This window comes from Lycium barbarum, chromosome 4 (genome assembly GCF_019175385.1).
Source record: "Lycium barbarum isolate Lr01 chromosome 4, ASM1917538v2, whole genome shotgun sequence".
Lineage (NCBI taxonomy): Eukaryota > Viridiplantae > Streptophyta > Magnoliopsida > Solanales > Solanaceae > Lycium > Lycium barbarum.
Genome location: NC_083340.1, coordinates 17,579,987 through 17,606,025, shown reverse-complemented (window position 1 = coordinate 17,606,025; position 26,039 = coordinate 17,579,987). Strand labels below are relative to the sequence as shown.

At 40.6% G+C, this 26,039-nt stretch overlaps 1 protein-coding gene across 1 annotated transcript in view; it reads left to right on the top strand.

The window, feature by feature from the left end:
* Positions 1 to 23,325, top strand: part of LOC132635430 (DEAD-box ATP-dependent RNA helicase 1-like) — a 36,908-nt gene extending 13,583 nt beyond the window's left edge. Inside the window, exon 11 of the transcript XR_009580513.1 lies at positions 22,900 to 23,325. The gene's annotated coding sequence lies outside the window, so the exon portion shown is untranslated. The remainder of the gene's footprint in view (positions 1 to 22,899) is intronic.
* The last annotated feature ends 2,714 nt before the right edge of the window (positions 23,326 to 26,039 follow it).

The window sequence follows — 26,039 nt, the reverse complement described above, 5'->3', positions numbered from 1 at the left end:
TTAGAAATGATTGATCTTGGTGTGAATTAGTGGATGTGGAATTGAATGCGAAAAATTGTGTGTGTTGATGTTGAAACCTTGCTTGGGCCGTATGTGGGGTTGTTTTAGACTAGCAATGATAAGTTAATTTTAAATTGGTGTTGTTGTTGTTGTCATGGAATAAATGATGAAAGTAAAGGGGTTTGATGATTAAGAATGGAGTTATATTTGTTTAGTGGGCTGTTCTTGTTGAATTGAGGGATTAAGGGGTTAAGATTATGTATTGTGTTGTTGATTTTGTGAAGTTGGAGGACTAAGTGTCGTTAAGACTTGTGTTGTGTTGATTGTAATTGACGGGCTGCTTAGGACTTGTTGTAATGTCAAGATAATTTTCTTGCGTATAAGGGCTGAAGCCGTTGTTGTGTCGTTGCTAATGTGAATCACTAATTCGATAAGAGAGGAATGTATAAAATATCGTATGCGAAATGTATGTGGGCTGTTTTGGAGTATCCTCGGATCTTGTTTCGACTAGTTCTTAATGCGATAACTTAGATGTGCCTTGGTTGTTGCTATGTTGGTTGTTGTATAGTTGGCGTAAATGCGAGGAAATTGAGCGATATAGGTGAAGTGCTGCCCAATTGTCTGGAAATAAGTTACTAACGTTAAAGTACGTTTTATGCCATTTCGTAGCTTAACTATAGTCTTGACATCTTAATATAGGTTGAGATATTTTGGGCGACGTGTACATATCGAGTCATGGATTAAGCGCCAGAGGTATGTAAAGCTATCCCTTCTTTCTTTTGGCATGTTTTAGATATAAGTGACGTATGATATGAGCTTTGGGGTAATTCTATTCATAAGTTTCGAGTGTGATTCATGATTCTTATTCACTTCTTAATGTTAGAACTCTTAAGGTAATTGAGCTATTGCCTCTCAAGTCTTCTATACGTTGGATAGTAGTCGGTATGTATAAGCTCTTATTCTTAGAGACTCTACGGCGACTAATGTCCTTGACTTCCATAAGCTATTTCATATTATCTTGATACATGTCTATGATTCCTGAGGCTCTATTTGATATAGTCCATAGTGACATTTAAAGGGTACTCAACATGACTATCGCCTTTGATACTCGAGTGTTAGTTATTCCACTTATTCTATTGAGTCTCAGATGATGATTTAGTTGCATGTGGTTGCTCATGATATTCTACTCGTGCATACAGTTATCGTGTTATTCACTGAGTCCCGGGCCGGGTATGTATTCGTGCACAGTTTCATTGCATTGTTTATCGAGTCCCTCACTAGAGGGCCGAGTACGGTATATGTATATGATGATATGATTATGGCACCGAGTCCCATGATGGGCCGGGTATGGTATACGTGTACACGACTTTATTCATCGAGTCCCATGATGGGCCGGGTATGGTATATGATAATGATATGCATGATTTTGTTCCGTAAGGCCCAGGTACAGTGATTTCTTGATTATCATACTTGTCTCCTGGAATCTCTACTTCAGTTATGATCTTCCTTAATGCATTTCATGCTTTATATACTCAGTACATATCTCGTACTGACCCCCTTTCTTCGGGGGGCTGCGTTTCATGCCCGCAGGTACAAATACTCGCTTTGGTGATCCTCCAGCTTAGGACTTCTACTCAGTTGTCTTGGAGTGCTCCATTGTTCCGGAGCCTAGACTTTTGGTACAGATCCTTTTGATGTATATACATGTTTATCCAGGGGTACGGCGGGGCCCTGTCCCGTCATATATCACTGTTGATACTCTTAGAGGTCTGTAGACATATGTGTGGGTTGTGTACAAATGTTGTTCGGCTGTGTTAGTATGACTTATATTTGGGACGTTCCCATACGTAGTGGTAGTCTGGTCGGCTTGCATATATATATATATATATATATATATATATATATATTTTGGGATGTTGCATGTAGTAGCAGCCTTGTCGACTTGCATATATATATTTTGGGATGTTCCCGTATGCAGTGGCAGCCTTGCCGGCTTGCGTATTATGTCATGCTTGTTTGATTGTGACTCCTCAGGAGACAGGTTACCTTGATGTATATATATGTGACAGTTCTGAGACGACGTTTTGCTTTTACAAGTTTCCATATTATGTTTAGTTTCGGGTTGATTATAGCTAACAGGTACGTATAAAAGTGTCCAGCTCGGGCACTAGTCATGGCCTACGGGGTTGGGTCGTGACAGTTACCAGTTTCAAAAAAAAAAAAAAAGTGACTCGGGATTACGTAAAACTTTATAATGTCGCTAAAACAAGCTCCACTCAATGTCTTTAGAGAAATTTAGCCAGATGGTAAAACGTTACTGCAGAGTATGCTTATGTGTGGTAATTTCCCCAAACACCGTTAACATCAGCTTTTCGTCCACCAGAACTTTGAAATAAACTAATTCTTAAAGTGTTACTCCCACATGCGCTTAGTCTATTTACGAAATTATTTAAAAAATTGTATTGTTTTTGTTAATTTGACTCACAGAGGAAACGAGGAGGAGGAAAGTGATGGGTGTGTGTGTGGGGTGGGGGGAGGGGGGGGGGGGGGGAGGCAAGTTGGAATTTTGATGTCGGAGGGTGAAATGACTCACATGTTAAGAATTATGTTTCTTGTGGTTTGGGGGAAAGCACCACTATGAATTGTTTGAGGGGAGCAATAGGTTTTTTCAAGGTAAAGATACTTAATTGTTTGTTTTAGTATGAATGTTACTACATTCTTGCATTCTGCTGTAATTAGATGTACATAGTTGATTTCACTGAGCTATAGCATGTTATCAAATGCTTGTATTAGGCCTTCCATAGTGATTATTTTGTTGAAGTAAAATGTATTACTTATGTATAGAAGAAACAGAAATAAACTGTGCATAACAATTTCATGGCAGGACTGAACTTGGTAATATTTGCAAAAAGTAGCAACGGAAGTTTACTGACAGTTTGATGGAGGAATTATCCTGTTCTCACAGAAGTTACATACAGTCAATATATATATCTAGTCTCAGCAAAGGCAAAGCTCTGCGGACTTTGTAACTAAGAAAAAGAAAGAAAAAAAATGCAGAAGGAAAACAGCAAAGAAATCAGTAGACTGGTCAGGAAATTGAAAAACTGATAGCACCCTTAACAAGCCTAAGTAGATACTTTAGCTGCCAAATACAGAAAAAGACCTCTGAAATTCTTTGAGAAAATATTTAGAATTTTTTGCATTTGAAGATGAAGCAGAATAAGCGGATGAAGGCGAAAAACTCTTCAGAGAAAGTGACTCGCTTGTGCTAGCTTCTCTTTCCTCCTCTTTGATGGTTTCTAACATCTTTGAGGCTCGGTTTTGAATGAGATTAATTCCGTGATTATTCTCATTGATGGAATTGGTAAATATACCATAGTTACAATGTCCTATTAGGATACAAAATATACTAACCTAAATTAGAAGATTTACAAAATATTCTATGACTACATATTTACATCATTTATCATACCCCCGCAGTCGAAACGGGAGGTTGACAAACGCTGAGACTGTCTCGAAAATCCTCAAATAAGACCTGTGGCAGTCCTTTAGTGAAAATATCGGCGAGCTGATATCGGGACGGAACATGAAGGACACGTACTTGGCCGCGCGCCACCTTCTCACGAACAAAATGGATATCCATCTCAATGTGCTTGGTGCGCTGATGCTGGACTGGATTCCCTGACAAGTAAATAGCACTGACATTATCGCAATACACCAAAGTAGCCTTAGGGATCGGACAATGTAGCTCCAAGAGTAGGTTACGTAGCCAGCATGATTCAGAGACAACATTAGCAACCCCCCCATATTCTGCTTCCGCACTGGAGCAGGAAAGAGTAGGTTGGCGTTTGGATGACCAAGATATCAAATTGTCTCCCAAAAACACGCAATAACCCGACGTTGAACGTCGTGTGTCGGGACATCCCCCCAGTCAGCATCAGTATACGAAACCAAATCAGTAACCGAAGATGGATAGAGATGCAAACCATGATCAAGAGTACCCTGAATATACCGAATAATCCGTTTAAGAGCAAGCATATGCGTATCTCGTGGAGCATGCATATGAAGACAAATCTGCTGCACGGCATAAGAAATATCCGGTCTGGTGAAGGTAAGATACTGAAGAGCACCTGCAAGACTCCGGAAATGAGTGGGATCTGCACAAAGATCGCCAGAAGCGGCACTAACCTTCGGTTTAGTGTCAACCGGAGTGGAAGAAGGCTTACACGAGGACATGCCTGCACACTCAATAATCTCCGTAGCATAACTTCGTTGTGAAAGAAACATACCACCCTTGTGATAGGTCACCGCAATGCCAAGAAAATAATTCAAAGGACCTAGGTCCTTCATTGCAAATTCTGAGCCAAGAAGGTCCATAATCGAACAGCGGAGAGTATCTGAAGAAGCAGTAAGAATAATATCATCCACATATAGTAAAAGGTAAGCCAAGTCGGAACCTTTGTTGTAGATGAACAATGAGTTGTCGGACCTGCTATTAACAAAACCAATGGAATAAACAAAGTCAGCAAATCTTTTATACCAAGCTCTCGGTGCTTGTTTAAGCCTGTATAAGGACTTGCGCAACAAGCACACATAATCGGGATGAGATGGGTCTCGAAAACCCATTGGCTGATGCATATATACTGTCTCCTTGAGCTCGCCATGAAGAAATGCATTTTTGACATCCAACTGATGAATGGGCCAATGCTTAGAGAGAGCTAGACTTAAAACAGTGCGAATCGTAGCTGGCTTTACGACCAGACTGAAAGTCTCACCACAATCAATGCCAACCTGCTGTGTTTTGCCATCACCTACAAGACGGGCTTTATGCCTCTCAAAATCACCATTAGACTTTTCTTTATGAGTAAAAATCCACATAGACCGAATAACATTCACATTAGGTGGACGGGGTACCAACTCCCACGTCTTATTTTTAATAAGAGCATCATATTCATCATTCATGGCCAATTTCCAATTCGGGTCACGTCGCGCATCCAACGGATTACGAGGTATGGGGGACCTGGTGTCACGACCCAACCCCGTAGGCCGTGACTAGTGCCCGATCTGGGCACCCTAACGCATCTATCAATGCTATCTCAAATTGTATCAAACGCATTCTAGCATATAGCAGAAGCCGACAAGGCTTTATTTCAAATTTAGTCAATTTCCAGAAAAAAATTTCGGCAGAGTTTCCTTTGTTTTACGGACTACCCAATATACCCTGCACGCAGAAAATACCAACAAAGGCCACACAGGGCCAACAGAGCAACATTTAAATATATGCGGACCGGCCGCCGCGGCGAAAGGGGATCGCCCAAACACAACATAAGCACACAACTGTACAGAAAGACCCCAACCCACAAACATGTCCACAGACCTCTAAATAGACCGACAGAATCATATGACGGGACAGGGCCCCGCCGTACCCATGAACGAGAATATACATATATAGAGGTGACAGACTATACCAAAAGATAGCTCTGAATAAAAGAGCGCTCCAAAATAGCAGAATAAGATCCTAAGCGGACGAATCAGCAAACCTGTCGTCGGTACCTGCGCGGCATGAAAACGCAGCCCCCGAAGAAAGGGGGTCAGTACGAAATATGTACTGAATATGTAAAGCCTGGATTACAGAAACAAAATCATAACTGGGACAGAATGTACAGAAAAGTGAGTAGAAAATCCAAAGTATCAAATACATATTTCCAAAACATGTAGAGTGTGTACAGAAACATATGTCATATCAAATCTGGCCCCTGCCAAGGGACTCGGCAGACAGAACGTGGCCACCCTCCCGACGCTGGTGCCACAACACAGAAGAATCAGAATAGGGGCATAACCCCGTAACATAATAAGTCATATCAGATGGCCATAATAAATCATATCAGAACAAGCGTACATGGCACAGCATACTCCACAAACCCATGTACGCGTATACCTGCCCCCTCACATCGAAGCACGGCGAACAATGCAAAGGATCACGCTTGACAACATATCCTGGCCCGGGCTCAGTGTGGGAAACATTGGGGCATCCACGAATGGAGTAGTGAGAAACTAAATGCAGTTAAAATATCATAAATATTTTCAAGGACTCGATGAGGCATATCAATGACAAACCAATTTAATGAAGTCAGACGGGATTGTAATAAGTGGGTTTCAGATGTCATAATGAATTACAAAAGCATAACCTTTCTGAAGTCGTTCCAAGTGACAAAACGATTCATAAGACTTAAGGAAATATTTAAAATAGTTTTTGTTTAGTAGTTAAAAGAGCAGTCAGAACATTCCTTTCAAAACCGTTCGAAAACAGGCCTTAAGTACAATAAGGGTAAAACCGGGAATAGTGGGCCCACCTCGGAACAAACAAGGCGGTGGGCTCCAATTACGCGTTTTCAGCTTATGGGGTCACCTACGAAGGTTCTACGGACATTCTATAACTTTTCATAAAGTTTGGGGAAAGTTTGCATAATTTTCAAGAAAGCATACAAAAAGGGTTCAATTCTATTGAACGAAAATGTAACAATTTCAGACGCGGATTCCGATGAGCAGAATATCCTCCGAGGCGTTAATCCGATCCTAATACTTCTAGGACATGCCAAAAGAAGACTCAGGATAGCTTTACATACCTTTTGAGCTTTTTAAGCCTATCCAAGCTCACTTCCCGTTTCGTCGAAAATCTGTAAATGGTCACATTTACCAATTATGAGTTATGGATGCCACAAATTCAACTTAATGCATACTTGCCTACCGAAATTTCGGCAACACTTCCCCTATACATATAGCACCCCAGAGAATTCAACTCGGCTCAAAACCATCAACAACAACCCAAACAACAACATCAACATCAACAACAAACATTAGAGACACAATATCCTTCAACTAGCCATCATTCTAACAAAGTGACATAACCTTCACCCCAACCTAAATCTTTAAACTAATATCAATGATTTCACATTCATTATCAATCAAGATCATCACAATATAGATTAGAAGCATTTCATATCGCTTCCTTAAATTATACACACGATATACATAATATACAAACTTTCCGCCAAAGTCATATTTCATCCAAAGCTTCTAATCTTTGGCATACATATTCATGACATGTTTTCATCTTCCAAATTCATCAATAATCATCATGACTTGCAACCTAACAACTTCATTTTCGCAATGTCGTAAGATCGTAGTAAAACGACATAAGCTTCTACATTCCATTTCAATACAAGCTTATATCATTTTATCTTCATTTACATTGCAAGCATCACAATAACACAACTAACACATTAAACAAAATTAATTCATTAGCATCCTACCAACACCATACCACACGGCCAAACCCCTATATTTCAACTTCAACCAAATTTATTCAACTTTCATTCTCCATATGAATTCCATCATACACACAACTAGAATACAACATAAATTTCAACTCATTTCACTTACACATTAACACACACACACACGGCCACATTCTATATTCCATACCCATTTTGCAAACTTCCATTTTTCCATACAATCAACTCATTCCCACATACTACAACACAAACAAGACTTCATAACACAATAAATAGGGATGAATTCTTACCCTTTTCCCTAATCTTCTTCACTTGAGTATATAATCAATTTGATGAACCAAGGGCTCCTTCCTCCAAGACAACTACACCAAGTTGAGAAGGGACCTTGAATTAGTAGGATTCCAACAAGAAAATAATTTTGGAGGCAAGATTTGGAGGGGGTAATTTTCCAAGCTAGGGCCGAAACTCCCTCTTGTTTCTTTGCTCTTGTTTCTTTTGTTTTCTCTTCTTTTAATTTCATGAACCTTCTAAAGAGTATGACTCATATTATTATTAACACATGGAGAATTAATTAGTGGCCATGGGTTGGGCCTCACCATGGCCGGCCACCCCCTTAAGCATTGGGCCTTAATTTCTATTCCAATATTTTGGCCCAATGACTTATAGATCACATTTGTAATTCCCGAAACTAATTTCCAAAATTCTAAATTTACCCTTAGCCTTATCCCACACTTTCACAACAATAGTCTTTCATGCACAAATCCGATGTCAAATAAAAATCAACTATGACCTTATTTCTTACAAGTCAAGATTATTTCTAAATTTTTCCAACGTGTGAAAACACGGGATATAACATCCTCTCCCCCTTTAGAACATTCGTCCTCGAATGTTAAATTAGTCTTATAGGGTCTGAAAATACTTTGGGGGAGTTTATGTTCATAGACAGCACATATGACACACATTCATTATTGAAATAGAATTAAGCAAGGATTCAAGATTACCTGTGAGCATAGGGAACAAATGAGGATATTTCTTCTTCATTTCCTCTTCGGCCTCCCAGGTCATTTCTTCCCTGTTGTTGTTCCACCACAGCACCTTAATAGAGGCTACATCTTTGTTCCGGAGCTTCCTTACCTGGCGGTCTAAGATGGCTACGGGCTGCTCCTCGTAAGATAACTGCTCCGTCACTTGAATGTCATCCGCAGAAAATATTCTGGAGGGATCACCAATACACTTGCGGAGCATAGACACATGGAATACCGGATGTACCGCTTCCAAATCAGATGGCAGATCTAACTCATAGGCGATATTTCCAATTTTCCGCACAATCAGATAAGGCCCAATATAACGCGGACTAAGCTTACCCTTTCTGCCGAACCACATTACGCCTTTCATAGGCGATACCTTTAGAAATACCCAATCACCAACCTGGAATTCCAAAGGACGACGCCGTTTATCAGCGTATGATTTCTGTCGACTCTGGGTTGCCAATAGTCGCTCCCGGATAAGTTTCACCTTATCAACTGCCTGCTGGATCATATCTGGGCCGATTAATTCTATCTCGCCAATATCAAACCAGCCAATAGGTGACCTGCATTTCCTGCCATACAAAGCCTCGTACGGAGCCATCTGGATGCTGGAATGGTAACTGTTGTTATAAGCAAATTCAATCAATGGCAAGTGATCCTCCCAGCGACCTCTGAAATCAATAACACAGGCCCGCAACATATCTTCAAGCGTCTGGATAGTGCGTTCAGCCTGTCCGTCACTCTAAGGATGGAAAGCTGTGCTCAGGCTCAGCTGAGTCCCTAATCCCTCCTGAAAAGACCTCCAGAAGTTCGTCGTGAACTAGGCACCTCTGTCAGTGATAATAGATATAGGAACTCCATGAAGTCGCACAATTTCTTTAATATAAAGCCTGGCATAATCCTCAGCGGAATAAGTAGTTCTGACGGGGAGAAAATGGGCTGATTTTGTCAGCCTATCAACAATAACCCAGATGGAATCATACTTCCGTGGAGTGCGAGGCAAAACTGTAATGAAGTCCATATTAATGATCTCCCACTTCCACGTCGGAATTTCCATTTCCTGCAACAGTCCACCCGGTTTTTGATGTTCAATTTTGACCTGCTGACAATTTGGACACTGGGCGACGAACTCTGCGATATCCCGTTTCATACCATCCCACCAGTATAGGCATCTAAGATCATGGTACATCTTTGTAGAACCAGGATGAACAGAATAGCGAGCATAATGTGCCTCGCCCATAACCTGCTGCCGTAGCCCTGCAATATCAGGTACACACAACCTGCCTCTGTATAGTAAGGTTCCGTCAGGTGTAAACTCGAACGGAGTCTTCTCCTTTTCATGGGCAGTGTCTCTGTATCGAGCTAAAACAGGATCTTCATATTGGTACCGCTTGATATCTTCCTTAATAGATGATTCAAAAACCCCTCGGACAGAAATCCGTGTATCTCCAGAATCGGCCAGACGAACCCCAAGACTAGCCAACTGCTGAATATCACGGGCTATCTCTCTCTTGTCTGGCTGTAACTCTGCCAAGCTGCCCATAGATTTCCGGCTGAGCGCATCTGCAACAACATTAGCCTTGCCCGGATGATACAAGATATCCACATCATAATCTTTCAGGAGCTCCAGCCACCTCCGCTGCCGCAAATTTAGCTCTTTCTGCTTAAAAATATACTGGAGACTCTTATGATCTGTATAGATATCAACATGGACGACATATAAATAATGTCTCCATATCTTCAGGGCATGAATCACTGCTGCAAGCTCCAGATCGTGGGTAGGATAATTCTTTTCATGCTTTTTGAGCTGTCGGGACGCATAAGCTATAACTCGGCCGTGCTGCATCAATACACAGCCTAACCCCACACCAGAAGCATCACAATAAATAACATACCCGTCTGGTCCCTCGGGAAGAGTCAGAACTGGAGCTGTAGTCAGCTTCTCTTTCAGCATCTGGAAGCTTCGTTCACAAGCATCAATCCACTGGAACTTGGCTCCCTTCTGGGTTAGCCTTGTCAAAGGCGCTGAAATCGAAGCAAACGTTTCCACAAATCTCCTGTAATAGCCTGCTAACCCCAGAAAACTACGTACCTCCGTGGGCGTCGTGGGTCTGGGCCAATTCTTCACGGCCTCAATCTTCTGTGTATCCACCCGGACACCATCAACTGCAATAATATGCCCCAGGAATGCCACTGAAGCCAGCCAGAATTCACATTTAGAAAATTTTGCATATAATTTCTGATGTCGAAGTACCCCTAATACCGCTCTCAGGTGATCTGCGTGCTCTGCCTCGGACCGAGAATACACCAGAATATCATCGATAAATACAATTACGAACATATTCAAGAATGGCCTGAATACCCGGTTCATTAGATCCATGAATACCGCAGGAGCATTAGTTAACCCAAATGACATAACTCTGAATTCATAATGCCCATATCTGGTCCGGAATGTTGTCTTAGGAATATCGGCCTCTCGTACCCGTACCTGATGATAGCCTGACCGAAGATCTACCTTCGAAAAATATTTGGCGCCCTGCAACTGATCAAACAAATCATCAATTCTGGGGAGGGGGTATTTATTCTTTATGGTTACCTTATTCAGCTGTCGATAATCAATACACATACGCAGCGACCCGTCTTTCTTACGCACAAATAATACCGGGGCTCCCCAAGGCGAAGTACTGGGTCTAATGAAGCCTTTTTCTAACAGATCCTTCAACTGCTCTTTAAGTTCTTTCAATTCTGCCGGTGCCATTCTGTACGGGGGAATAGATATCGGCTGAGTATCTGGAAGCAAATCAATAGTAAAATCTATCTCCCGCTCTGGAGGAAGGCCTGGAAGCTCATCTGGGAATACATTTGGAAATTCATTAACCACGGGAACTGACTGAAGAGTCGGCGTTTCTGCTGTCAAGTCTTGTACCCGAACCAGATGATAAATATAACCCTTTCTGATCATTTTCTTCGCCTTAAGGTATGAAATAAACTTACCTTTCGGCGATGCAGTATTACCTGCCCATTCTATAACTGGCTCCCCAGGAAACTGGAAACGAACTGCCTTATTTTGGCAGTCAACATTAGCATAACAGGAAGCTAGCCAGTCCATTCCCATAATAACATCAAATTCAATCATATCTAATTCCACCAGATCGGCCTTAGTGTCTGGGCCATATACAGTTACAGAACAGTCTTTATATACCTGTTTCGCTACAATAAAGTCCCCAATCGGTGTGGCTACCTCAAACGGCTCTATAGGTTCAGACGTTATACCAATTTTACTGGCAACCAGAGGCGAAATATATGACAAAGTCGAACCTGGATCAATCAATGCATACACAGACCGAGAGAAAACCAATAATGTACCTGTAACGACATTAGGCGATGCCTCCTGGTCCTGGCGGCTGGCCAAAGCATAAATGCGGTTCGAAGGACCGCTAGTACCAGAAGCTCCACCACGACCTCTGCCGCGACCCGCCGGTGCTGACGTACCCGACCCAGTAGGGCGCATAGCCACTGATGAAGATGATGACCCGGCGGCTGATCCGGTAGGCTGCGCTGCACCGCCCGAACTACCCTTATACGGGCAATCTCTCACAGAATGGCCCTGACGGCCACAAGAAAAACATGCACCGGTGGCCCTGTAGCACTTTCCCGGATGGTATCTGCCACAATAAGAACACTGAGGCCTAGGTGGCCTCGTCTGACCAGAACCCCTATCTGACCGCGAACCTGAAGCCCTGGAGCTTTGGCCTGCTCCTGAATAACTTGGGCCATCAAATCTGCAACCTGTAGGCTGTGGAGGTGCGCTCTGTGCCGGCTGGGATGGATATCTGCTAGGCTGCTGCGGCTGCTGAGGCTGTCTGCCCCGAAAATCTCCAGAATACCCGGATGATCTGGCCCTCTTGGGCTGCCTCCGATCCTGACTCCTATCGGGTTGATGACCCCTGTGCCGGTCCTCCATGCCCTGGGCGTGCGCCTGAATCCGGGCAATATCCATATCGGGCTGAGCGGCCAATACCAAGCAACTGTCGACAAAATACCGGTCCAGCCCCATAATATACCTGTGCATCCTGTCAGCCATAGTAGATACCACAGCAGGTGCGTATCGGGCCAATGAGTCGAACTCCATACTGTACTCTCGGACGCTGCGGCCCCTTTGTCTCAGTAATAAGAATCTGTCAGCCTTGGCCCGCCGTAACTCCGGAGGCAGAAAATGGCTAAGAAAAGCCTGAGAAAAATCATCCCAAGCTGCTGGGGGAGCGCCGTCCCCTCTAGATAACTCCCATGACTCGTACCAATTAGCCGCCACATCATACAACCGGTACGAGGCCAACGCAACTGACTCTGTCTCGGAAGCATTAATCAGCCGTAAAGTGCGCTGCATCTTCCTGATAAACTCCTCAGGATCCTCCTCGGGCTTTGTCCCGAAGAACTCGGGAGGGCCACAAGTCAAGAACTCACGAGCTCTCGAACTGTCACGCCTATATGCTCGGTCACCTCCCAATCCGTGCCCCTGAACCTGTCCCGCCACAAGTCTGGTCAATAGCTGGACTGCCTCTCTCATAGTCTGATCCTCAGTCCCTGGCCGTGGAGTTGGAGGCTCAGGTACTGGAATCTCGGGAGCTGGCGGTGGAGACGCCCCTCGACCTGCAGCTGCTGCTGCTCCAATCTCCTCTACGTGTGGCGGTGTGGAAGAGCCCTCTGCCGGGGGCAAAATATCAGGAGCAATATGTGCATGGGCCCTGGTACCCCTCTGGGCACGACTAGTCTCTCCCACAGCTGCTGCCTTGGCCTTTTGGGCCGCTGTCGCCATTTTTGGAGGCATAACTGCAAATGTAACAATTCGTTAGGGAGGAATCATCCTGATAACACAGCTTTATCGCACGATCTAAGACAGAAAGAAGGGTAGTATCCTAAATGCCCTGTAGCCTCCTATTTATAGGTGTGGTGCACAACACACCGATAAACAAGACTCTACTAGACACGGTCTGTAGACATTCCGAGGACAAACCGCTCTGATACCACTTTTGTCACGACCCAACCCCGTAGGCCGTGACTAGTGCCCGATCTGGGCACCCGAACGCATCTATCAATGCTATCTCAAATTGTATCAAACGCATTCTAGCATATAGCAGAAGCCGACAAGGCTTTATTTCAAATTTAGTCAATTTCCAGAAAAAAATTTCGGCAGAGTTTCCTTTGTTTTACGGACTACCCAATATACCCTGCACGCAGAAAATACCAACAAAGGCCACACAGGGCCAACAGAGCAACATTTAAATATATGCGGATCGGCCGCCGCGGCGAAAGGGGATCGCCCAAACACAACATAAGCACACAACTGTACAGAAAGACCCCAACCCACAAACATGTCCACAGACCTCTAAATAGACCGACAGAACCATATGACTGGACAGGGCCCCGCCGTACCCATGAACGAGAATATACATATATAGAGGTGACAGACTATACCAAAAGATGGCTCTGAATAAAAGAGCGCTCCAAAATAGCAGAATAAGATCCTAAGCGGACGGATCAGCAAACCTGTCGTCGGTACCTGCGCGGCATGAAAACGCAGCCCCCGAAGAAAGGGGGTCAGTACGAAATATGTACTGAATATGTAAAGCCTGGATTACAGAAACAAAATCATAACTGGTACAGAACGTACAGAAAAGTGAGTAGAAAATCCAAAGTATCAAATACATATTTCCAAAACATGCAGAGAGTGTACAGAAACATATGTCATATCAAATCTGGCCCCTGCCAAGGGACTCGGCAGACAGAACGTGGCCACCCTCCCGACGCTGGTGCCACAACACAGAAGAATCAGAATAGGGGCATAACCCCGTAACATAATATGTCATATCAGATGGCCATAATAAATCATATCAGAACAAGCGTACATGGCACAGCATACTCCACAAACCCATGTACGCGTATACCTGCCCCCTCACATCGAAGCACGGCGAACAATGCAAAGGATCACGCTTGACAACATATCCTGGCCCGGGCTCAGTGTGGGAAACATTGGGGCATCCACGAATGGAGTAGTGAGAAACTAAATGCAGTTAAAATATCATAAATATTTTCAAGGACTCGATGAGGCATATCAATGACAAACCAATTTAATGAAGTCAGACGGGATTGTAATAAGTGGGTTTCAGATGTCATAATGAATTACAGAAGCATAACCTTTCTGAAGTCGTTCCAAGTGACAAAACGATTCATAAGACTTAAGGAAATATTTAAAATAGTTTTTGTTTAGTAGTTAAAAGAGCAGTCAGAACATTCCTTTCAAAACCGTTCGAAAACAGGCCTTAAGTACAATAAGGGTAAAACCGGGAATAGTGGGCCTACCTCGGAACAAACAAGGCGGTGGGCTCCAATTACGCGTTTTCAACTTATGGGGTCACCTACGAAGGTTCTACGGACATTCTATAACTTTTCATAAAGTTTGGGGAAAGTTTGCATAATTTTCAAGAAAGCATACAAAAAGGGTTCAATTCTATTGAACGAAAATATAACAATTTCAGACGCGGATTCCGATGAGCAGAATATCCTCCGAGGCGTTAATCCGATCCTAGTACTTCTAGGACATGCCAAAAGAAGACTCAGGATAGCTTTACATACCTTTTGAGCTTTTTAAGCCTATCCAAGCTCACTTCTCGTTTCGTCGAAAATCTGTAAATGGTCACATTTACCAATTATGAGTTATGGATGCCACAAATTCAACTTAATGCATACTTGCCTACCGAAATTTCGGCAACACTTCCCCTATACATATAGCACCCCAGAGAATTCAACTCGGCTCAAAACCATCAACAACAACCCAAACAACAACATCAACATCAACAACAAACATTAGAGACACAATATCCTTCAACTAGCCATCATTCTAACAAAGTGACATAACCTTCACCCCAACCTAAATCTTTAAACTAATATCAATGATTTCACATTCATTATCAATCAAGATCATCACAATATAGATTAGAAGCATTTCATATCGCTTCCTTAAATTATACACACGATATACATAATATACAAACTTTCCGCCAAAGTCATATTTCATCCAAAGCTTCTAATCTTTGGCATACATATTCATGACATGTTTTCATCTTCCAAATTCATCAATAATCATCATGACTTGCAACCTAACAACTTCATTTTCGCAATGTCGTAAGATCGTAGTAAAACGACATAAGCTTCTACATTCCATTTCAATACAAGCTTATATCATTTTATCTTCATTTACATTGCAAGCATCACAATAACACAACTAACACATTAAACAAAATTAATTCATTAGCATCCTACCAACACCATACCACACGGCCAAACCCCTATATTTCAACTTCAACCAAATTTATTCAACTTTCATTCTCCATATGAATTCCATCATACACACAACTAGAATACAACATAAATTTCAACTCATTTCACTTACACATTAACACACACACACACGACCACATTCTATATTCCATACCCATTTTGCAAACTTCCATTTTTCCATACAATCAACTCATTCCCACATACTACAACACAAACAAGACTTCATAACACAATAAATAGGGATGAATTCTTACCCTTTTCCCTAATCTTCTTCACTTGAGTATATAATCAATTTGATGAACCAAGGGCTCCTTCCTCCAAGACAACTACACCAAGTTGATAAGGGACCTTGAATTAGTAGGATTCCAACAAGAAAATAATTTTGGAGGCAAGATTTGGAGGGGGTAATTTTCCAAGCTAGGGCCGAAACTCCCTCTTGTTTCTTTGCTGTTGTTTCTTTTGTTTTCTCTTCTTTTAATTTCATGAACCTTCTAAAGAGTATGACTCATATTATTATTAACACATGGAGAATTAATTAGTGGCCATGGGTTGGGCCTCACCATGGCCGGCCACCCCCTTAAGCATTGGGCCTTAATTTCCATTCCAATATTTTGGCCCAATGACTTATAGATCACATTTGTAATTCCCGAAACTAATTTCCAAAATTCCAATTTTACCCTTAGCCTTATCCCACACTTTCACAACAATAGTCTTTCATGCACAAATCCGATGTCAAATAAAAATCAACTATGACCTTATTTCTTACAAGTCAAGATTATTTCTAAATTTTTCCAACGTGTGAAAACACGGGATATAACACCTGGTAACTGCCGTATGTAGATTAAATGGGTGTTTGGGCTTAAAGATCCCGCGCTGACTACGAGTGACCATGCGCGTTTGGGTAGGGGGCTGCTGGATAGGAGGAGTAGTGGTGGAGTTCGGTGGGCTGTTGGCAAGCTGGCTGGGCATATGTGCGGGCTGGTCTAGCGTGGAGGACGGGAGACGCTGCTGCCCAGCCGAAGGTGGCGTGGGCAGCTGACCTAGAGCAGGCGGAAAACCACTGGGCAGCGGGGGAGGGGGACACGGCTGCGGTGAAGAGGGGCTAGTGGCGAGATGACGGATCACATAAGGTGAAAAACCATCATCAAGGAAGTTATACGAGGTGGGAGTGGAAGTGTGGATTTTAGAGAACGGAAATTGAGTCTCATCAAACAACACGTGACGACAAATAATGATTTTATTTGAGGATAAATCAAAGCATTTGTAGCCACGATGGCTTGGTGGATATCCCAAAAAGACACATAGAGTTGACCGAGGTTGCAACTTGTGAATATTAGTAGACGGAAAGAGGGGATAACATAAACACCCAAAGACCCGGAGATGAGAATAAGATGGTTTCCGTTGATAAAGGACCTCTAAAGGGGATTTGTAACCCAACAACTTGCTTGGTAGAATATTAGGGAGATAAGTTTCCATTTGTAATGCATGATGCCAAAACGATGGAGGAATGGAGGCATGAGCAAGAAGAGTGCGGATGACATTATTGATGGAACAAATTTTTCTTTCGGCTTTCCCATTTTGAGAGGATGTATGAGGACATGAAAGATGGAAAGACATCCCATTGGACGCACAAAATTTTTCGAATTGACCATTATCATATTCTTTCCCATTATCGCATTGGACATTTTTTATAGGACGTTCAAATTGAGTAAGGATATGGGACTTAAACTCTATGAATTTTGAGTAAACCTCAGATTTTCTAGCCAAAGGGAAAGTCCACAAAAAATTAGTAAAATCATCCAAGAATAAAACATAATAACGATGCCCCATAGAGCTCAAAATAGGAAACGTCCACAAATCACTATGAATAATGTCAAATGGAAATAAAGTTTCGGAAATAGAACTAGCAAAAGGCAACCTAACATGTTTACCAAGAACGCAAGAATGACAAATACTAGATGAACTAGAACTATTACATTCAATGCTCTTATTGCGCCTAAGAAAATCCAAAATAGAAGCTCCCGGGTGGCCCAAACGATCATGCCAACATGTAGAAGACAAGGCAGCAAAAGTTGATGGTGAATGGAAGTGGTGTTTGAGGGTGGACAATGGATAAAGAGCACCCCTACTATTACATCTCATGATGGCCATCCCCGTCCGGAAATCCTTCACAGAAAACCCATAAGGATCAAATTCAACACTCACAGAGTTATCAGTAGTAAATTTATGAACCGATATTAAATTCTTTATGAGTTTTGGAGCAAGAAGGACATTATTTAATAACAATGGAGGGTTCGGGGGAGGCAATTTAGCACGACCACAACCTCGAATTGGAATTGACTTACCATCACCAACAACAATGCCAGTATTATGATCGCTCAAATTAAAATAAGACGAGAGAGTACCTTTTGTGGATGTCATATGGGATGTGGCGCCGGTATCCATATACCAATTTGGATCGGGTTGGCTCAACTTCATCGTGTGCATGGTCGATTCAATATCAGTCGGAGTCCACGGCGTCGTTGGGCCTGCTGCTGCATACGCCTGCTGCTGTGGTCGCGAGCCTAATATTCCAGGTTAGGCCATCGACCTGCCACCAGAAGAAGGTGGCTGCGGCTGCCACTGCTGCTGTGGCCGAGCCCACTGCTGGGTGGGATACGGGCAAGGGGGAGCCCATTGCGGCATCCACCCCCATGGCCACGGTGAAGGGGACTGCTGCCACTGCTGTAGTGGTGAAGAGGACTGCTGCCACTGCTGCTGCATGGGGGCCTGCTGCCGGTCACGACCACCATGGCGACGGTGTGCACTGCCGCCGCCAGAACCACGGCCACCGCCGTTATTCTTCCCGCCGCTAGAGCCACGATTTTTGTGGTTATTTTTGCCCCTATGATGGTGAGCACGACCAGAATTTTCCATAGGAGTGGAGTCATCAAACTCACATTGGGAATTAGCCACCATAGCCGAGGGCGAGTCATCATGCATTTCAGCCAACGCCTTTTCCTCAAGGCACAGACTTGACCGAGCTTCGGAGAATGATGGAAGAGGCTTACTTTGCCGGATGTAGGTTCCCACATTCTTGTACGCTCCGGTGAGGCCAGCCACCATTTGAAGAACGAGGCGGTTGTCGGTCACCGGAGCCCCCACGCTCTTGAGTTGATCGGCCAAGGTCTTGAGTCGTTGACAATACGCCGCAGCATTTGGAAAATCCCGCAACTTGACATGAGAGAAATCATGTTCCAATGCAACGACACGGGAGTTTTTGTTGTCTTGAAAAAGATTACGGAGGCGATCTCAAGCCTCCTTCGCCGATAGATCTTCTTCGATGATCGTATGCAATAAGTCCGTGGAGATGGTTGCATACACCCATTGAAGTACCATGGCATCCAAGGTGGACCACAACTCCTTTTCTTCGTTGGTGGAAGGAGCTTTCTCTTTTCCGGTCGGGAGAATATGGGAAAGGACACGGTGAGACCGGGCATGAAGCTTGAATAATTCGGCCCAAGCCTAATAATGATCCGTTTCCATCTCAAGAACGATAGGAATGTGATTCTTGATGTTGGAGACAGCCATAGCAGGATGAAACTTGGTGCCTGCCATTGAAGAAGAGCAAGAAGGTGGACGGAAAAGGAGAAAAAAAAGGAGGAAGGGGACGACGGAAAAAAAATTAGGGTAGCGGAAGAGGAGGAAAGAAAACCCTAATATCTGATACCATGAAAGAGATTAATTCCGTGATTATTCTCATTGATGGAATTGGTAAATATACCATAGTTACAATGTCCTATTAGGATACAAAATATACTAACCTAAATTAGAAGATTTACAAAATATTCTATGACTACATATTTACATCATTTATCAGGTTTCTCATGACATTTACAAACCGTGGTGGTGCTACCTCTGTAACAAACCAAGCAATACGAGCATTTGCCATCTTCTTTAGTAGGTTTTAGTAGAGACTGTGGTTGAGGGAAAGGAGCAAGATGCTAGGTAGAAACTGTAGAAGTAGTGTTTGAGAAGGTGGATTGTATGCCTTTAAAAACACAAGTGGGATGAGATTTATAGGGGTGTTTAATTAGATTATCCTTCTGTGGTCTGGCTTAAATTGAGTCAGTCGTCTTAATCTAGGTTTTAATCATTTTTAGCTGTTAGTGCCGCCACTTACTTTTAGTATTGATTGAACAGATAAAGATGTTCCTCATCGCAGTCATACTCTTTATGAGATATCCTCATCTGTGGAGCCACAGAATGCAACGTGTATATGCATGAGTAGAAAAAACAACGTAACTTAAAAAAGCGGTAGTTGTTGTTACCGAAAGGTTCCAATTTTGAGCTTTTCCTTGTTGGGTTGGAAACTGCTTATTGAATGCCACATTCCTTTCCTGCAATTAGTAGTTCGGTTATGCAAAATTATTTTGATTGGTTGTGTGCATGCAATAAAGGGCTACACTAGAGATGCATTTATTTCTTTCTAGAATTGAAGTTGGTAACTTGATTAAGCATCTCTTTATCCCTCTATGTGTGTTATCTGCTGAAGACTCTTATTCAGGCTGAATATTTGTAAAAACTATTTTTCATCAGATATTACTGATCACCATGTTAACACAATGTCAACACCCATGTCTTAACTTGTTTGTATGAAGAACCTTTAGTTGATGGCATTTTAACCTTAATTATACAGTTCAACTTGAGCTTCTCTGGCTTTTACTATGGCCCATTTAGTAAACGATGCCATGCAGAAAATAGCAAATAGATTCCTATTGTTGACATTTGGTCAGGCTGGTCCCACTTTCACCATTACTTTGCCCCATCACTCTCCTTACATTGTCATGTTTAATTTCTTCCTCACCTATCCCATCTTCATGTTGGCTTGTAGAATTTTAGCCTCCGTAAATCCTTCTATTCTTCTTTATTTCTTCATTTCTTCTCTTTACAAACCTAATTTCGAAGTTTTATTTACTATTTGTAGGTGTTCTGCTTTTAGAGATGTACATTACATTTTTCTAGGGTTTCGAAATGTCATTGCTGAAACATTTCACAGCGCAGTAGCAGTACCGACAGAGATGTTGAAGAGGGGTGTGGAAACGTTTAAGAGTTTAATTAGCCTTTTTCGTGTTATTTTTGACAAAATCCAGGGCTTCTGGCTTTTCATTCTTCTCCAAATAATGATAAACAATTATACGAATACCAATTTTGTTGAAAATATATAAGTTTTTTGGTAAACAAGGAAAATAATCTGATTATAGCTTCTGCTGCTAGTTTTGGAGGAGAAAGCTTTGTGATTCTGTAAACTGTGTTTTCTTCTTTCAGTCGACAGGTGAGGAAGAAAGGTAAGAACGAGTGGAAGTACAGATCAATAGCGAGGATGGGTAAAATTTAAACCTTGTGTGATCTAACAATAAATGAAACAAGACATGAGTCAGGTAATAAATGTAACTCAGGATTACGTTAAGCTTTGTAACGTCGCTAAAAGAAGCGACACTCCACTGTCTTTAGAAAAATTTAGCCGCTTGGTAAAATGTTACGGCAGGGTACGTTTATGCATGGTAATTTTCACAAACGCCATCAGCAGTCAGCTTTTTGTCCGTCAGAACTTTGAAGATTAAATAATTCTTAAAATGTTTTGCCTACATTCGCTTAATCTACGTACTAAATTATTTAAAACTTGTATCGTTTTTTGTTAATTTACTTTAATACTATATTATTTAAGTTAAATATCGGAGGAGGGTGAATTCCCAGTTGCAAGGAAACGGAGGTGGGAGGAATGAGGGAACTTTTTATGGAAGGGAGAATAAGCCTCAAAAGGGGTAGACATGGAGGTTTCTTGTTTCTTTTTTTTTTTTTTTGGTGGGTGGGGGTTTGTGTTGGGTGGGGGTGAGGATGCTGAGGTCGGAGAGTAGACTTGCACATTAAGAATTAATGTTGCTTGTGGTCTGGAGGAAAGCACCATCCTAGAACAAAAGGAACAAGCGTTGGGCACAAGATCAGTTAGTATTTCTTATATTTTAGGAAAGGGGAGCAATATGTTTTTTCAAGGTAAAGTTGCTCAATTGTTTGATTTAGTATGAATGTTACTACATTCTCGAATTCTGCTGTAATTAGATGTATTTGAATTCACTGCTTGATAGTGTGTTATTGTATGCTTGTATAGCTCTTCCGTAGTTCTTGTTTGTGGAATAAAATATACTCCTATTGTTTATGTATAAAAGAAACAGAAAAAAGAACTGTACATAACAATTCATATCAAAACTGAAATAACTTTTGTAATATTTACAAATAGCAGAAACAGAAGTTTACTGATAGTTCGATGGAGGAATTTTATTCTTCTCATAGAGGTTACATACAGTCAATACTTATCTAGTCCCAGCAAAGCTACACGGACTTTTTTACTAAGAGAGAAAATTTGCTGAAGGAAAATAATAAGGAATCAGTAGACTGGTCAAGAAATGGAAAACTTGAAAGTACTGTCAGCAAGCCTAAGTAGATACTTTAGTTGCCAAATACAGAAAAAGACCTCTGAACTTCTTTGAGAAAATATTTAGAACTTTTTGCATTTGAAGATGAAGCAGAATAAGCTGATGAAGATGATGAAGGCAAAGAACTCTTCAGAGATGAAGACGATGAAGGCAAAGAATTCTTCAGAGAGAGTGCTTCGCTTATGCCAGCTTCTCTCTCCTCCTCTTTGATAGTTTCCAGCATCTTTGAGGCTCGGTTTCTCATGACATTTACAAATTGTGGTGGTGCTACCTCTGTAACGAACCTAGCAATACGAGCATTTGCCATCTTCTTTTGTAGATTTTGGGAAAGACTGTAGTTGAAAGAAAGGGGGAAGGAATGCTAGGTAGAACTGTTGTAGTAGTGTTTGAGGATAAGGTGGATTGTATGCCTTAAAAAACCTAAATGAGATGAGATTTATAGGGGTGTTTAATTAGATTTATCCATCTATGGTCTGGCTTAAATTGAGTCAGTCGTCTTAATTGAAGCTTTAATCATTTTTGGCTGTTAGTGCTGCTACTTACTTTCAGTATTAATTGTACGGATAAAGATATCCTTATAGATGGGACCGCAGAATGCAATGTGTCGATGCATGAGTAGAAAAAAACAGCGTTACTTAATTATGCGATTTTTGTTGCTATCGGAGATTCCAATTTTGAACTTTACCTCATTGAGCTGGAACTTGCTGATTGAATGCCACATGCCTCCTTTCTGCATTTCATATCTAAACTGGTTCTTTCGTGCAGATTTGGACGGTCAAGAAGACTAATTCTGTTTGGGATTGTGAAAGCTGGACTTTCCATGAAGGTTCATTGCCTAAATTCAAGTCTCTTACGCTATACTGTGAGAAAAATTCAAGTGTATAAGCATCCATGGTACGTCGGTGGAGACGTGTTTGATTTGATTGGTATGAATATTGAGTGGCTGGAGCTCTTCATTGCTGGTGAAAACTGGAAACTGAGGATCTTCATCTTGAACTATGACTGTAATGGCAGATAATTTTAAGGAATGACATACACCGGTTTTTGTTATTTACTGGAGATCTTTCATGCTTAAATTTTATTTATTTATGTTGTATAATATTAGTGATGTGGATTTTATATTGAAAAATTCAACATTATACTTAGTTATACTCATGCAATATAGACTTTTATATATGGAGATTAATTTGTCTGGTATTTCAAACCAAATGTTGAGGATGATAATTGTGTTGATAATAGAGTAAAGAATGTTGAAAGCTGTCTGAAGGGTTTTGTCAGTATTTATTACCATGAAAATGGATAAGGCTTTGGCTCCACAAGTCACGTGCATTAACATGCATCCCATTTGAAGGACGTTGACAACTCCCTATATCAGAGGGTACTATTCTTTTGTCTCTAACATTAAACATAGGAGATCCATTAAAATTATAGTACATGAAATAGTAAAGTCATATGAAATGTGATTTATATATGTTCTAAGTTTAACTCATATGTAATTTGTCTGGAAAATGTTAACTTAAATCGCACTTAGAAATTAAATATATAAATCAATAACGATTCATTTTGTCGAATAGGTGAATAATTATGTTGTTCGTTTCAAGTGTTGTCCTGCTGCCACGAGGAACTATTTGCTAAAAACTGTCCTCTGATGTTCTAAAATGCAATTTGAAAACATATAGCTTAAATGACATAGTAAAATCTAGCTTCGGATGCAGTTATATTCATGAAACTTGAGAGGGATTTAATTTTTAAACTAAATTTAAGGGTGTAGAAGAGAGTGTCTCTTTCTTTTATTTTATCCTAGGAATCAATTGAAATAGTAGGAATTTGCATATAGAATCTCTTATAGCTCTGTATTTGTACATTCAATTTAAAAACTATTTAAAGTTAGTTGCCTTTGAAATACTTTAGAATGAACATGCTGCTTCTTAGCTTCGGATCTAAAGTCAGGCTCTGCCAAAGCTTCACTCATATACGAAGGTGTAAAAATTAAAAAATCTAAGTTCAAGTTCAGGCTTACGAGTTTAAAGTTGGGCTCTGCCAAAAGCTAACTTCATATCCATACATTCTGAAGTTTGAATCTTTAAATCCTTGATTTTGAACTTCAGTCTTGCAAGCCAGAATTTGCTAAGCCTTTTTTTTTTAAAAAAAAATTTAGGTAATTTTTAAATGGGGAGGGGGTCTTAAAAACGACTATTTGTGAACTTTCCCCACCAAAATTGCTTTTAATTGCACGGTTTGTCCTTACAAATGGGATGGTCTTTAATTTTTGTCCCTTTCAAAATCAAACCTTAAGCCTCGGGGCATAAGTTCTTTAAGAAACATGGGGCCTAACTTGCGGTATATTATGATACAATAATATAAACTTATGCCTCGCAAAAAAAATTATTTATTATGAGGCTAAAAAAGTTAAAAACCAACACAAAATAGGACAAAGGTGCAAATGACCCCCTAAAATCACCCCAAGCCAAGCCCATATGACCCAATCCAATACTAAAAGACTCTTCAATTTTTTGTGCGGAGTACACTTCAAAAGCACTGGTCTTTAATTTTTGTCCCTCAAAATAGTGGTCTTTAATTTTTGCCCATCCTTTCAAATTAATTGAAAAACTAATTAGATGTTCCCGAAATTGAAGTGTCTAAAGAAAATGAAAAAACTAGCACAAGTTAAATCCCTTTTTTTTTTCAACAAGAAAAGAAATCCAATTCCATATATATTTGGGGAAAGCCGACCTTTTTTTTTAAACTAGTATTCGTACCCGTGCGATGCGCGATCGATGTCAAATGAAATTAATTGTGATAAATTAGTACTCAAATTTATTCTAAATATGCCTCTAAGCACTTCAATATTTAAAATAAAATTTTATGGAGATCATTTATTTCATCTTGATAAGTCAATTTCTAGTTCTCCTTTTTTTTTTTTTGGCTTGGTCAAGTAATATTCCTCCTAAGCTCATCCACCATGGATGGGCACATTTTTTTTTTTAAAGTGATCCGGCTTTTAAGCTCAAAAGATAAGTGTGAAATCTAGTTTTTTAGCTACTTTTTTTCAGAAATATTATTTTTAATTAGGGTTGAATTAGGACAGATACCGATCAAACTAAAGGTATTAAGCATATCAACCTTTTTATTCTGGAGATAATTGCATTTTGATTAATTACCCGTTCCAATTCATATTCATATTCATATTCTTTGAAAAGGATATATACAAATATATAAGGCTTTCCAAATTATTATTCCTAACTTAATTCCACTTTATAGTAGAAATAATTTTTTATCTTTCAATTTAACAAAAAATACAATATGTTCTATTTAGAAAGTTTATATTTCAAATTAAATTTTGGGTAAAAACACATTTAATTCAAAAATAAACTACACTCGTTTTATTATCGTGTTCATCAATATTGTCCAAAAATTGTCATGTGATTTTTAATTATTTATCGCTAGTTAAATATCACTTTCCCCTATATATAAGCTTTATTAGATCTCCTTAGAATTAACCAATATGTTTATCACATATTTCTTGACATAGAAAAGCAGGAAAAAAATTATATTCCATTGAATAGAAAATAAATATTTTTAAGCTAATTAATTAGAAAAAATTGAACCTACATTCTTCTAACTGCAGCAAAGAAACAAAACACAAATTACTTAGATAAGATATATTGATTAACTTTAGTAATATTATTTATGTGTTTGTACACAGAAATTATGTTGAAGTCCGTTATCATACATATTCACCAAAAAACAAAATTCCTCTATCATTACTTTAATTTCTTTTTTTGAAGTTCAAATAATGCCCGTCCCCCCTTTTTTTTTTTTTTTTTTTTTGATAATTAGGCATTTCATTAATCACCAAAATAATAATTACAAAACAAAGCTAGATTGATCAAAATTGCTAAGGC